The sequence below is a fragment of the Oncorhynchus nerka genome, linkage group LG23, assembly GCF_034236695.1.
Source record: "Oncorhynchus nerka isolate Pitt River linkage group LG23, Oner_Uvic_2.0, whole genome shotgun sequence".
In the NCBI taxonomy this organism is placed as follows: Eukaryota; Metazoa; Chordata; class Actinopteri; order Salmoniformes; family Salmonidae; genus Oncorhynchus; species Oncorhynchus nerka.
In genome coordinates, this window is record NC_088418.1 from 32,409,207 (window position 1) to 32,421,443 (window position 12,237).

The 12,237-nt window shown below is 40.0% G+C and overlaps 1 long non-coding RNA gene across 2 annotated transcripts in view; it reads left to right on the forward strand.

The window, feature by feature from the left end:
* LOC135563957 (uncharacterized) overlaps window positions 1-12,237 on the forward strand; it is a 28,560-nt gene extending 16,323 nt beyond the window's left edge. For both annotated transcript variants that reach the window (XR_010460703.1, XR_010460702.1), the window contains exon 2: window positions 5,868-12,237. This is a non-coding gene — a long non-coding RNA (uncharacterized LOC135563957). The remainder of the gene's footprint in view (window positions 1-5,867) is intronic.

Consider the following 12,237-nt stretch of genomic DNA (forward strand, 5'->3'; position numbering starts at 1 on the left):
TTTCTTCAATTGTAAGGAACTCAAGTAGAGTAACCTTGAGGACAATAGAGTACAGTACAGTAGAGTGCATTAGAGCACAATAGGGTACAGTACAGTACATGCAGTACAGTACATGCAGTACAGTAGGGTACAATACAGGAGAGTACATTACAGTAGGGTATAGTACACTGCCCTACAAAGGCAAAACGCAGTATCTAAGTATTTGGTAAAAAATCTTTGGCCAGGTATATCTGATTAATGTGGTACTTTTTTCCTGACACAAGAGCACGCCAGTTGATCAGAATACAGTGCATTCGGAAAGTATTCAGACCCCTTGACTTTTTCCACATTTTATTACGTTACAGCCTTATTCTAAAATTGATTAATTTGATATTTTCCCCCCTTCATCAATCTACACACAGTACACCATAATGACAAAGCCACATTATTTTAGCAAATTTAGGACAAACAAAATCTGAAATACACATTTACATAAGTATTCAGACCCTTTGATCAGTACTTTTTTGGCAGTGATTACAGCGTCGAATCTTCCAGGGTATGACGCTGTATTTGGGGAATTTCTCTCATTCTTCTCTGCAGGTCCTCTCAAGCTCTGTCAGGTTGGATCGGGAGCGTCGCTGCACAGCTATTTTCAGGTCTCTCCAGAGATGTTCGATCGGGTCCGAGCTCTGGCTTGGTCACTCAAGGACATTCAGAGACTTCTCCCTAATCCACTCATGCGTTGTCTTGGCTGTGTGCTTAGGGTCATTGTTCTGTTGGAAGGGGGGGGTTCCCAAATGGGAACTAGTGGCCCCAAGAGGTTTTAAACAGCCACCACTAACATTGAGTGGCTGCTGCCAACACACTGACTCATCTCCAGCCACTTTAATAATGGGAATTGATGGGAAATGATGTAAAATATATCACTAGCCACTTTAATTAAACAATGCTACCTAATATAATGTTCCCTACATTATTCATCTCATATGTATACGTATATACTGTACTCTATATCATCTACTGCATCCTTATGTAATACATGTATCACTAGTCACTTTAACTATGCCACTTTGTTTACATACTCATCTCATATGTATATACTGCACTCAATACCATCTACTGTATCTTGCCTATGCCGCTCTGTACCATCACTCATTCATATATCTTTATGTACATATTCTTTATCCCCTTACACTTGTGTCTATAAGGTAGTAGTTTTGGAATTGTTAGCTAGATTACTTGTTGGTTATTACTGCATTGTCGGAACTAGAAGCACAAGCATTTCGCTACACTCGCACTAACATCTGCTAACCATGTGTATGTGACAAATACAATTTGATTTGATTTGTTACCCTGGTCTTTGGTAATGTTACCCTGGTCTTTGGTAATGTTACCCTGTTCTTTGGTAATGTTACCCTGGTCTTTCCTTATGTTACCCTGGTTTTTCCTTATGTTACCCTGGTCTTTGGTAATGTTACCCTGGTCTTTGGTAATGTTACCCTGGTCTTTGGTAATGTTGCCCTGGTCTTTGGTAATGTTACCCTGGTCTTTGGTAATGTTACCCTGGTCTTTAGTAATGTTACCCTGGTCTTTGGTTTTGGTAATGTTACCCTGGTCTTTATTAATGTTACCCTGGTCTTTGGTAATGTTACCCTGGTCTTTGGTAATGTTGCCCTGGTCTTTGGTAATGTTACCCTGGTCTTTGGTAATGTTACCCTGGTCTTTAGTAATGTTACCCTGGTCTTTGGTTTTGGTAATGTTACCCTGGTCTTTATTAATGTTACCCTGGTCTTTGGTAATGTTACCCTGGTCTTTGGTAATGTTACCCTGGTCTTTCCTTATGTTACCCTGGTCTTTCCTTATGTTACCCTGGTCTTTAGTAATGTTACCCTGGTCTTGGGTAATGTTACCCTGGTCTTTGGTAATGTTACCTTGGTCTTTGGTAATGTTACCCTGGTCTTTCCTTATGTTACCCTGGTCTTTCCTTATGTTACCCTGGTCTTTGGTAATGTTACCCTGGTCTTTAGTAATGTTACCCTGGTCTTTGGTAATGTTACCCTGGTTGTTGGTAATGTTACCCTGGTCTTTGGTAATATTACCCTGGTCTTTAGTAATGTTACCCTGGTCTTTAGTTATGTTACCCTGGTCTTTAGTAATGTTACCCTGGTCTTACCCTGGTCTTTAGTAATGTTACCCTGGTCTTTGGTTATGTTACCCTGGTCTTTAGTAATGTTACCCTGGTCTTTAGTAATGTTACCCTGGTCTTTGGTAATGTTACCCTGGTCTTTGGTAATGTTACCCTGGTCTTTAGTAATGTTACCCTGGTCTTTAATTATGTTACCCTGGTCTTTAGTAATGTTACCCTGGTCTTTGGTAATGTTACCCTGGTCTTTAGTAATGTTACCCTGGTCTTTAGTAATGTTACCCTGGTCTTTAGTAATGTTACCCTGGTCTTTGGTAATGTTACCCTGGTCTTTGGTAATATTATGGGATATTATGTGTAGATTGATGAGACATTTTTTAAATAAACCCCCCCCCCCACTAATAAGGCTGTATACAATGCACACATGCATACATGACCAAAAGTATGTGGACAACTGCTCGTCGAACATTTCATTCCCTAATCATGGGCATTAATATGGAGTTGGTCCCCCCTTTGCTGCTATGACAGCCTCCACTCTTCTGGGAAGGCTTTCCACTAGAACATTGCTACGGGAACTTGCAGTTGGGGTTGGGCACAGATGTTGGGCGATTAGGCCTGGCTCGCAGTTGGCGTTCTAATTCATCCCAAAGGTGTTCAATGGGGTTGAGGTCAGGGCTCTGTTCAATGCCAGTCAAGGTCTTCCACACGGATCTCGACAACCCATTTTTGTATGAACCTCACTTTTGCACGGGGGCATTGTCATGCTGAAACTTTGGTTACCACAAAGTTGGAAGCACAGAATCGTCTAGAATGTCATTGTTTGCTGTAGTGTTTAGATTTCCCTTCACTGGAACTAAGGGGCCTACTCCAATGGCGGCGAGCTCTACACCACCCTGGTGTAAATCATTGTGCATGGTGATCTAAGGCTTGTGTGCGGATGCTCGGCTATGGAAACGCATGTCATGAAGCTCCCGAACAGTTCTTGTTGCTTACTGAGGCAGTTTGGAACTCCGTAGTGAGTGTTGCAACAGAGGACAGACGATTTTTACACACAATGCGCTTCAAAACTCAGCGGGCCTGTTCTGTGAGCTTGTGTGTATGTGTCCTACCCCTTCGTGGCTGAGCCGGTGTTGGACCTAGACGTTGTTGGAAAGGTGGTATCCAATGATGGTGCCAAGTCGAAAGTGACTTCGGCGGAAGTCGTGACATTGGGCTCGACAGACTTTTTTACACTTTGATGTAAGCACTTCTCAGTAGTTGGTACTTAGACTTAATGTATGCCAGTGAGTAACACGCTCTGGGGTGAGGCTCTCTTGCATGCACTGAATACATTTAATTCAATCCCAGAAAACACACCCACTGGGTGGAAGACCAATTTGATCATGGAGTTTTTGTTCAATAGTGTGTTCAGTACATTTATCTGAAGCCATACCTTTGAATACAGTGTTTAATTTGAATTTTCAACAGATTCAATGGAATATATCGAGAGAAGGGGTCCAGAATATTAGGGATCAATGAAAGAAATCCATTAATAAACTAACTCTGCAATAAAGGGCTCTGGAATCTGATGCCCGGGCCCAATGGCAAAAATGGGTTCATAAACAGTTCACATAAAAGCAATTTAACAATGGGTCAATTACTTTAACCATCAATTAAACAATTTTAGACACAATAATAAACAGTTATGGTCCCCCAAGTGGCGTAGTGGTCTAAGGCACGACAACACAGTTGCTAGCTGTGCCACTAGAGATTTTGGTTCGAGTCCAGGCTCTGTCGCAGCCGGCTGCAACCGGGAGACCCATGGGGTGGCGCACAATTGGCCCAGCGTCGTCCAGGTTAGGGGAGGGTTTGGCCCGATAGGGATGTCCTTGTCCCATCACGCTCTAGTGACTCCTGTGGCGGGCCGGGTGCATGCACCCTGACATGGTCACCAGGTGTATGGTGTTTCCTCCGACACATTGGTGTGGCTGGCTTCCAGGGTAAGCGGGCATTGTGTCAAGAAGCAGTGCGGCTTGGTTGGATTGTGTTTCGGAGGACACATGGCTCTTGATCTTTGCCTCTCCCGAGTCTGTACAGGATTTGCAGCGATGAGACAAGACTGTAACTACCAATTGGATACCACAAAATTGGGGAGAAGAAGGGGGAAAAGTAAAAAAATATATAAAATACAGATATATTTTTTGTGAGACGGTAATTTGTGCTTGCCAAATTGTAAGCCTATTAAGCTTGGTTGAATTATGGTTTAAACATGTATTTCAAATTATCATAAGGTAAACTCTTATTCCATCATGTAACATTGCAAGTGTTTCACTGTTGAGCAACATTTTGCATAGTGCCAACTGTAAAATTTGGTGGAGGAGGAAAAATGGTCTAGGGCTGTCTTTTATGGTTCTGGCTAGGCCCCTTAGTTCCAGTGAAGGGAAATCTTAACACAACAGCAATACAATGACATTCTAGATGATGACATTCTTTGCTTCTAACTTTGTGGCAACAGATTGGGGAAGGCCCTTTCCTGTTTCAGCATGACAATGCCCCTGTGCACAAAGCGAGGTCCATACAGAAATGATGTGTCGAGATCGGAGTGGAAGTAGGCCTATTTCTCAATCTAGCTGTATTTTTGAAGGCACTTTACTACACGTGTGGAAATATTTCATAGAAATATTTACCTTGTTTGGCACAGATTTGCTTTTTGAGATAAAATATTTCCAGCACTGTGTAAACACTGTATGAGTGACTCTCCAAGAAGGAGAGTGCTGATTCAGATGACCTGGCCTCCACAATCACCCGACCTCAACCCAGTTGAAATGGTTTGGGATGAGTATGACCGCAGAGTGAAGGAAAAGCAGCCAACAAGTGCTCAGCAGATGGGAATTCCTTCAAGACTGTTGGAATAGCATTCCAGGTGGAGCTGGTTGAGAGAATGCCAAGCATATGCAAAGCTGCCATCAAGGCAAATAGTGGCTATTTGAAGAACCTCAATATAAAATATATTGTGATTTGTGTAACACTTTCTGGGTTACTACATGATTCCATATGTGTTATTTCATAGTTTTGATGTCTTCACTATTATTCTACGATGTAGGCAACAGTACAAATAAAAATGAAAAAACTTGAATGAGTAGGCGTGTCCAAACTTTTGACTTGTACTGTATCTTCTGGTAATTGTCTTGGGGTTTTATATGACTTTTAAAAACAATATCAAACCTATTTAGGAAAACATTTTGCATAGGTTACATTTTCAGAACATACACATTGATTATAATACTCATCTGGGCCAACTATAATTCATATATTTTGTCTAATATATGTTATACCATATCTTTGTAGGAAAATCACCACAATAATGTATTCAATTCTGTTTGCCACATAAGGAATATAAGTTAACACATACAAATACACCACTGACATATGTCAAAACAAGCTACAATACATGCAAAGAGACAATGTTTTCTTTTTTTCATGGTTAGACTACCAGAGGTGTCAAACATGTGGCCCCTTTGGGTTTCTATTTATTTTATGTTCCTGAATACCATTATGGTGATTTTGCATTTATGCGTTTATCAGTAATGTGGTCGTTAGTATTATTACAATTAGCTTTCTATTGATTGTAATTTTCTCATTTGTATTCCTAATAAATTATGAATAATTTAGTATTGTTTATTTATATGTATTCCTATTGAAACCCAGAAGCCAGTGTTTAAATTGGAACATAGTTGCCAGCTAACCAATCTTTGTGTTTTTGCAGGAACTTGAACATATGCAATGTAAATTCTGCAAATTTGTCCACTTCAATCAAGAGGTCCTTCTGAAACACTGTCAAATAGGAGGAGCAAACTGGCCCCGTCTTTACTCTGATTATGTCTGTACCTTTAACTACGGGATTGGTGTCCCTAAACCGGGACGGTTGTTGCTAAGGTGGGCTAATGTGACTACAATGACGTAAGTAACAGCCAACTTTCCAGGACATAGACATGTCTTATATGGGTAGAAAGCTTAAATTCTTGATAATCTAACTGCAGTGTCCAAGGAGTGGCTTCGTAAGAAGCATTTCAAATTCCTGGAGTGGCCTAGCCAGTCTCCAGATCTCAACCCGATAGAAAATCTTTGGAGGGAGTTGAAAGTCCGTCTTGCCCAGCAACAGCCCCAAAACATCACTGCTCTGGAGGAGATCTGCATGGAGGAATGGGCCAAAATACCAGCAACAGTGTGTGAAAACCTTGTGAAGACTTTTGACCTCTGTCATTGCCAACAAAGGGTATATAACAATGTATTGAGATAAACTTGTTATTGACCAAATACTTATTTTCTACCATAATCTGCAAATAAATTCATAAAAAATCCTACAATGTGATTTTCTGGATTTTTTTTCTCATTTTGTCTGTCATAGTTGAAGTGTACCTACGATGAAAATTACAGGCCTCTCTCATTTTTTGAAGTGGGAGAACTTGCACAATTGGTGGCTGACTAAATACTTTTTTGCACCACTGTACATTCAGTAATATTGCTCTGATTTGTCATCCCGAGGGTCCCAGAGATAAAATGTAGCATAGTTATGTTTGAAAAAATACATTTTTATATTCAACTGTATGAACTGATTTCTACAGTTTGAACCCTTGCTGTCTCTGTTTTTATATATGCAGACAGTATTACACGTTTCTAAAAGTGCAACACAGAATATATTATTTTCGTTATTGTTGATATTTTTCATATGCTTCAAAATATACTTAACTCAGAGATAATTACTAAACATAACATAAAAATCGATGGTATTGTTCAAGAACTTATTGATGCAATATTCTAAACAAATCCTTTCAGCAAAGGCCTTTGATTAGTTTTCTCTTTGTTGCCATCAACAGACCTGTGTTGAAATTAAGTGCATCACCAACGTAAAACTGCTGGAGACATTCAGAGCATCTTTAAACCAGCACTCGCCTCAAACTGTACCGAGCCAGAAGGGGAGCTCTTGGACAGGAGATCCAAGATGTTGTATATTAACACCTGACTGTCCTTGCTTAGAGCCTAGTCTAACCTTGCCATTTTAGAACACAGGTTTATCATATCCTGGTGAAAGCCATACACAACTCTATTTATAGGACAGGAAAATCTTCCTGGCATGATTTTCAACCCCCAAAATTACTGATCCATTTCACTTCCCTCTCAGAATTGACACTAGCTGTGGTTTGTTCTGGACTCAGTCTGCCAATTTAAATGTGCGGGTGGTGTATGGTAAGTCAAGGGAGCACCTCAAAATGCTTAATCTTTAAGCAACGTATCACGTTTTAGCAATATCTGCATTTAAGGTATCATAAATGCCCCAAATTACTCACAAATAAATCATATTGTTTTCTTTTGTGTATTGTTTTTCCGACCTCAAACATTGTGGCACAGAGGAAGATAATAGTCCTGGAAGGCCTCCCCTTGTTTGTTCGCAAAAATCCAGCAAAGCTACTGAAGACATGCGTGGTGAGTGTTTCATTAAAAGCACCTCTGAATATTTGAAACAGAACTTCATTATAAATCAGAATTCATTGCTTGGGAAATGTAGATTTTACACTCATTTGGAATGCTTCGCACCCTTTGTCCTTGTTTTAACCAGGACACTGCTCCAGAGAAGAGCCAGACCAGAGGCGTCTGTCACGTTCTGACCTTAATTTCCTTTGTTTGTATTTATTTAGTATGGTCAGGGCGTGAGTTGGGTGGGTTGTCTATGTTTGTTTTTCTAGGTTTTGGGAATTTCTATGTTTCGGCCTAGTATGGTTCTCAATCAGAGGCAGGTGTCATTAGTTGTCTCTGATTGAGAATCATACTTAGGCAGCCTGGGTTTCACTTTGTGTTGGTGGGTGATTGTTTCTGTCTCTGTGTTTGCACCAGATAGGACTGTTTTGAGTTTCACATTTCTTGTTTGTTGTAGTCAGTTGTTCATGTGTATCTTAACGTATTAAAAAAGAACCATGGACACTTACCACGCCGCATATTGGTCCTCTGATCCGTTTCGCCTCTCCTCTTCGGAAGAAGAGGAGGAAATTCATTACAGCGTCGAAGCTGGCATCCTCGCGGTTATTGTGCTGGAAGAGGCTGTTGTCTTAAAAAGATCTTCCAGACCTGCCATCTGCATTTGTTTACATGTTTGGCCTCCTCTTCGCCTTGGAGATACGTTTTTTGGGTACTCTAAGTACACTTTTGAGGTATGCATTCTTAGGAGTGTAGTGTGTTACCACTGAAGTCCAGCATTGCATATTTGCTACATTTCCAGAAAAACAACAAAAGTTTTTATTGTGAAAACTGCACTGTTTTGTGCACTGCGCTTTTGATTTGTGAATTTTATGGGTGTGGTTTTGGAAAAATCAAATGGTTCAAAACTACTTATTTGCATTGGTTGCTCAGTGGATTGTGGGTATGCATATAATTGGTACCATTGGTAAGAAAACACTGAAGTTTGTAGAAATGTTTAAATAATGTAGGAGACTATAACACAAAAGATATGGTAGGAGAAAATCCAAAGAAAAACCAACCGGAATTTATTTTATTTGAGAGCCCATGCTCTTCCAATGGAACGTATAGGGAAATAATGAAATCTAGCTCCCAGTATGCAATTCCTATGGCTTCCACTGGGTGTCAGTAGTCGTTGTTCAAGGTTTCAGGCTTGTTTCTTCCAAAACGAGTAAGAAATTAGTTTTACTACAGGGACACAGACTTGGAAATTCTTGAATGCGCGCGCGATGAAGAGGACGCACACCTGCTAATATCGCTTTCCTATTGAACATACTTCTTTCCTTTTGAAATATTATAGTTTAATTACAATTTAGGGTATCTGAGGATTGTATAGAAATGTATTTTGACTTGTTTAAACAAGGTTTTGGGGTACATTTTCGGATCCCTATCTTGCCATGTTGAACAAGTGGATTACTCAAATCGATGGCGCCAATTAAACAGACTTTTTGGGATATAAAGAAGGATTTTATCTAACAAAACAACACTACATGTTATAGCTGGGACCCTTTGAATGACAAATCAGAGGAAGATTTTCAAAAAGTATGTGAATATTTAATCGCTAATTGTAAATTTATGAAACCTGTTTTGATGTGGGCCACTGTCAATCGCATGGCATGCTTTCGCTGTAAAGCCTACTGTAAATCGGACAGTGCAGTTAGATTATCAAGAATGAGCTTTTAACCCTTTCATTTATTTTTTATTTAATTTTTTTATTTCACCTTTATTTAACCAGGTAGGCAAGTTGAGAACAAGTTCTCATTTACAATTGCGACCTGGCCAAGATAAAGCAAAGCAGTTCGACACATACAACAACACAGAGTTACACATGGAGTAAAACAAACATACAGTCAATAATACAGTATAAACAAGTCTATATATGATGTGAGCAAATGCGTGAGTTCCAAATAATTCTAACGGTCGCGCCAGCGTGAGATTCTTTATGCAGGTGATAATAGAACGTTCTCTCCATTACAGAATGTGATTGTTACGCAACAGTACATTTAATCCGTGCTGCCCTCAAACCAAGGCACACAGCGTGTTTTTATTTATAGACTATTTTCAACTTGTCCATTTCAAATTAGTGTTTTATTTTCTAAGAACAGTTTGAATTGAGGTGTGTTCCGCCTCATTCATTCACATAAGTAGTCATTTTTACTTTTGCGGACCAATTTTTTTTTTTTTACATTTCTGACCCAGACAAAATTCCTCAAACACTTCCCAATTCTTTGTGCAGTTGAAGTCTGCAGACTTGTCCTGTACACACGTGTTCACATTTTCCGTCTGTTGCCTGCATCGCAGTCATAGTTGTTTTCATTATCAATAATAACTTTGGAAATGTGTGCGTTTCTATCAAAGTAAGTGCCTTATTACGTTATAATAGTTTCTGCATGTCGTGTTGTCTTTTCTACTGTAGCATAATATTTGTGTATATTCCTTATAACCGTGGACACGCGAGGTAACGTTACTCATTTCATAACCTTTATGGTGTTATACTCAATGATTAGGTAGCTAGCTACATTATTCTATTAGCTCTTGAAAACAATGCTAATTGCGTCAGAAAAGTATTAGCATGTGTTGTATTTTGAAGCTACTCTGGCCTCATGACTCCCAAGTGGCGCAGTTGTCTAAGGCACAGCATCTTAGTGCTAGAGGCGTCACTACAGACACCCAGGCTCAAATCCAGACGGCGTTTCTATCAAAGTAAGTGCTTTATTACGTTATTATAGTTTCTGTATGTTGTGTTATACCATTTCTACTGTAGGTCACTGTGTATGGAGCACAATATATTTGTGTATATTCCTTATAACCATGGACACGCAAGATAACGTTACTCATTTCATAACCTTTATGGTGTTATAGTCAATTGTGCTTATGTAGCTAGCTACATTCTTCTATTAGCTCTGTAAAACAATGCTAATTGCATTCTACAAAGAGCTATTTATCATGTCCGCCTTATCCACTGCCTCCATTTTGAGGTTATAGTCGAGCACGCAGTCTGGTTTGATTTTTCTCTCTCCCGTCAGGTGGCCCACCTTCCCTGTGGCCGCCATGGTTGCTGTATGGACAGTGGAGGGGACACGGATGCCTCGTTTGTCATGCCACTTTACTAACAGCTGTTGACATTTTTTATTTTGTATAACGTGTCATTTGGAATGGTAGTAGCATTGTTGATGAAATGCAGTCATCGCAGCAGAACTAGGAAGCGGTCTTGGGAAAAGAGGGAAGCAAAGAAGGGATTAACAAACGTAGGATCTGTGCTCCAGTATTCTCTTAGGGAGTTCTTCTTTACTATCCCCATGAGAAGGACTGTCACCAGCAAGGTATACATTTCACTAATTGTGGTTGTCCCCCCATTCTCTTGGCTCTCTCTTCTCCTGTAGCTCCAAGGCATAGCGATTGGTCTCGGTTATGTCTCCCTCTAGCTCCTCTGTCAGAAAGAACTTGAAGCACTCTGCCTCAGATGGAAATGGCAAGGGGCGTTGCACTCCAGACTGGGAGTCAAAGCAAACAGCAGGGCCAGGAGGGGTGAAATTGCTGGCAGCCTTCCAGCTACCACAGAACTCCTGTACTTCATCCATTGTCGGCCTGCCTCCATCACCACCAGCATCTTCAAAGGGACCTGGGACTTCGTCAGTGGACAAGGGTCCTCAGATGCAGGGTTCTCAATGGCTTCAAGGTTGGGAGGCAGCTCCTCACTGTCAGAATCTGATTCCTGACTTTCAGACTTTCAGCATTTGTGAGTTGTCTCCTTTTGAAAGACATTGCTAATGCTACAGCTTAGCTCACTAGCTACATACATAAACAACAACACTGAATGGCTCAGAGTGGGAGTGAGAGGTTACGTGATTGACAGCCGGCACGGGCCACTTGTAGAAATAAATCACTATCAGAAAATGCTTGTGGTAATTATTTCTATATTTACTGTTTGATTCACATGTTTTTAATAACCGACAAATCATGCATTCCGATTCTTGCATAGATTGTAATGTGTAAATATGTGTGTAAAATAATTTTTTGAAGGTTGTACTGATTATGATTAACTAAGCTAATTCCAGCTGTGTGTGTATCCATGTTTTTTGAGATACAATGCATTCTGGGTTTCACGAAATTGTCTTTTGGACCGAAGATGTTATAACAAAATGAGGTGAGTAAAGGTTCACTCATTTTGAGAACTTGCAGAAATGAATGGTGGGATGTCAACGATGGTAGACGACACACCCCCTTCAACATGCATACTATAAAATGACCAAACCCATCTTGTCTTCTCTTATTATCTTTGGTTTGTGTGAGAGAAAAAGCATAGCAGCGCACAGAAAGACCCATCATCCGATTACTTTCGATTTCTGGAGTGTTTTACTCAATTATTTCGATCAATGGCGAGCTCACCCGTAATGTGATTAATTATAAATAGCCATTTCTATTAGCTAATTCATTTAGTAGTTTATGTCAAATGAGAGTTATACAAATATGACCTCTTTTGTTAAGTCAATCTTTCCTCAGTTAGCGCTAGGACACATGTAGCCTACATTTTTCCGGTTTGGATGATTGTGTTATGCTGTAGTTACTTCTGTGAATGTCTGAAAATTGAATGCAAAAATAAACTGCTGACATTCTGGACATAA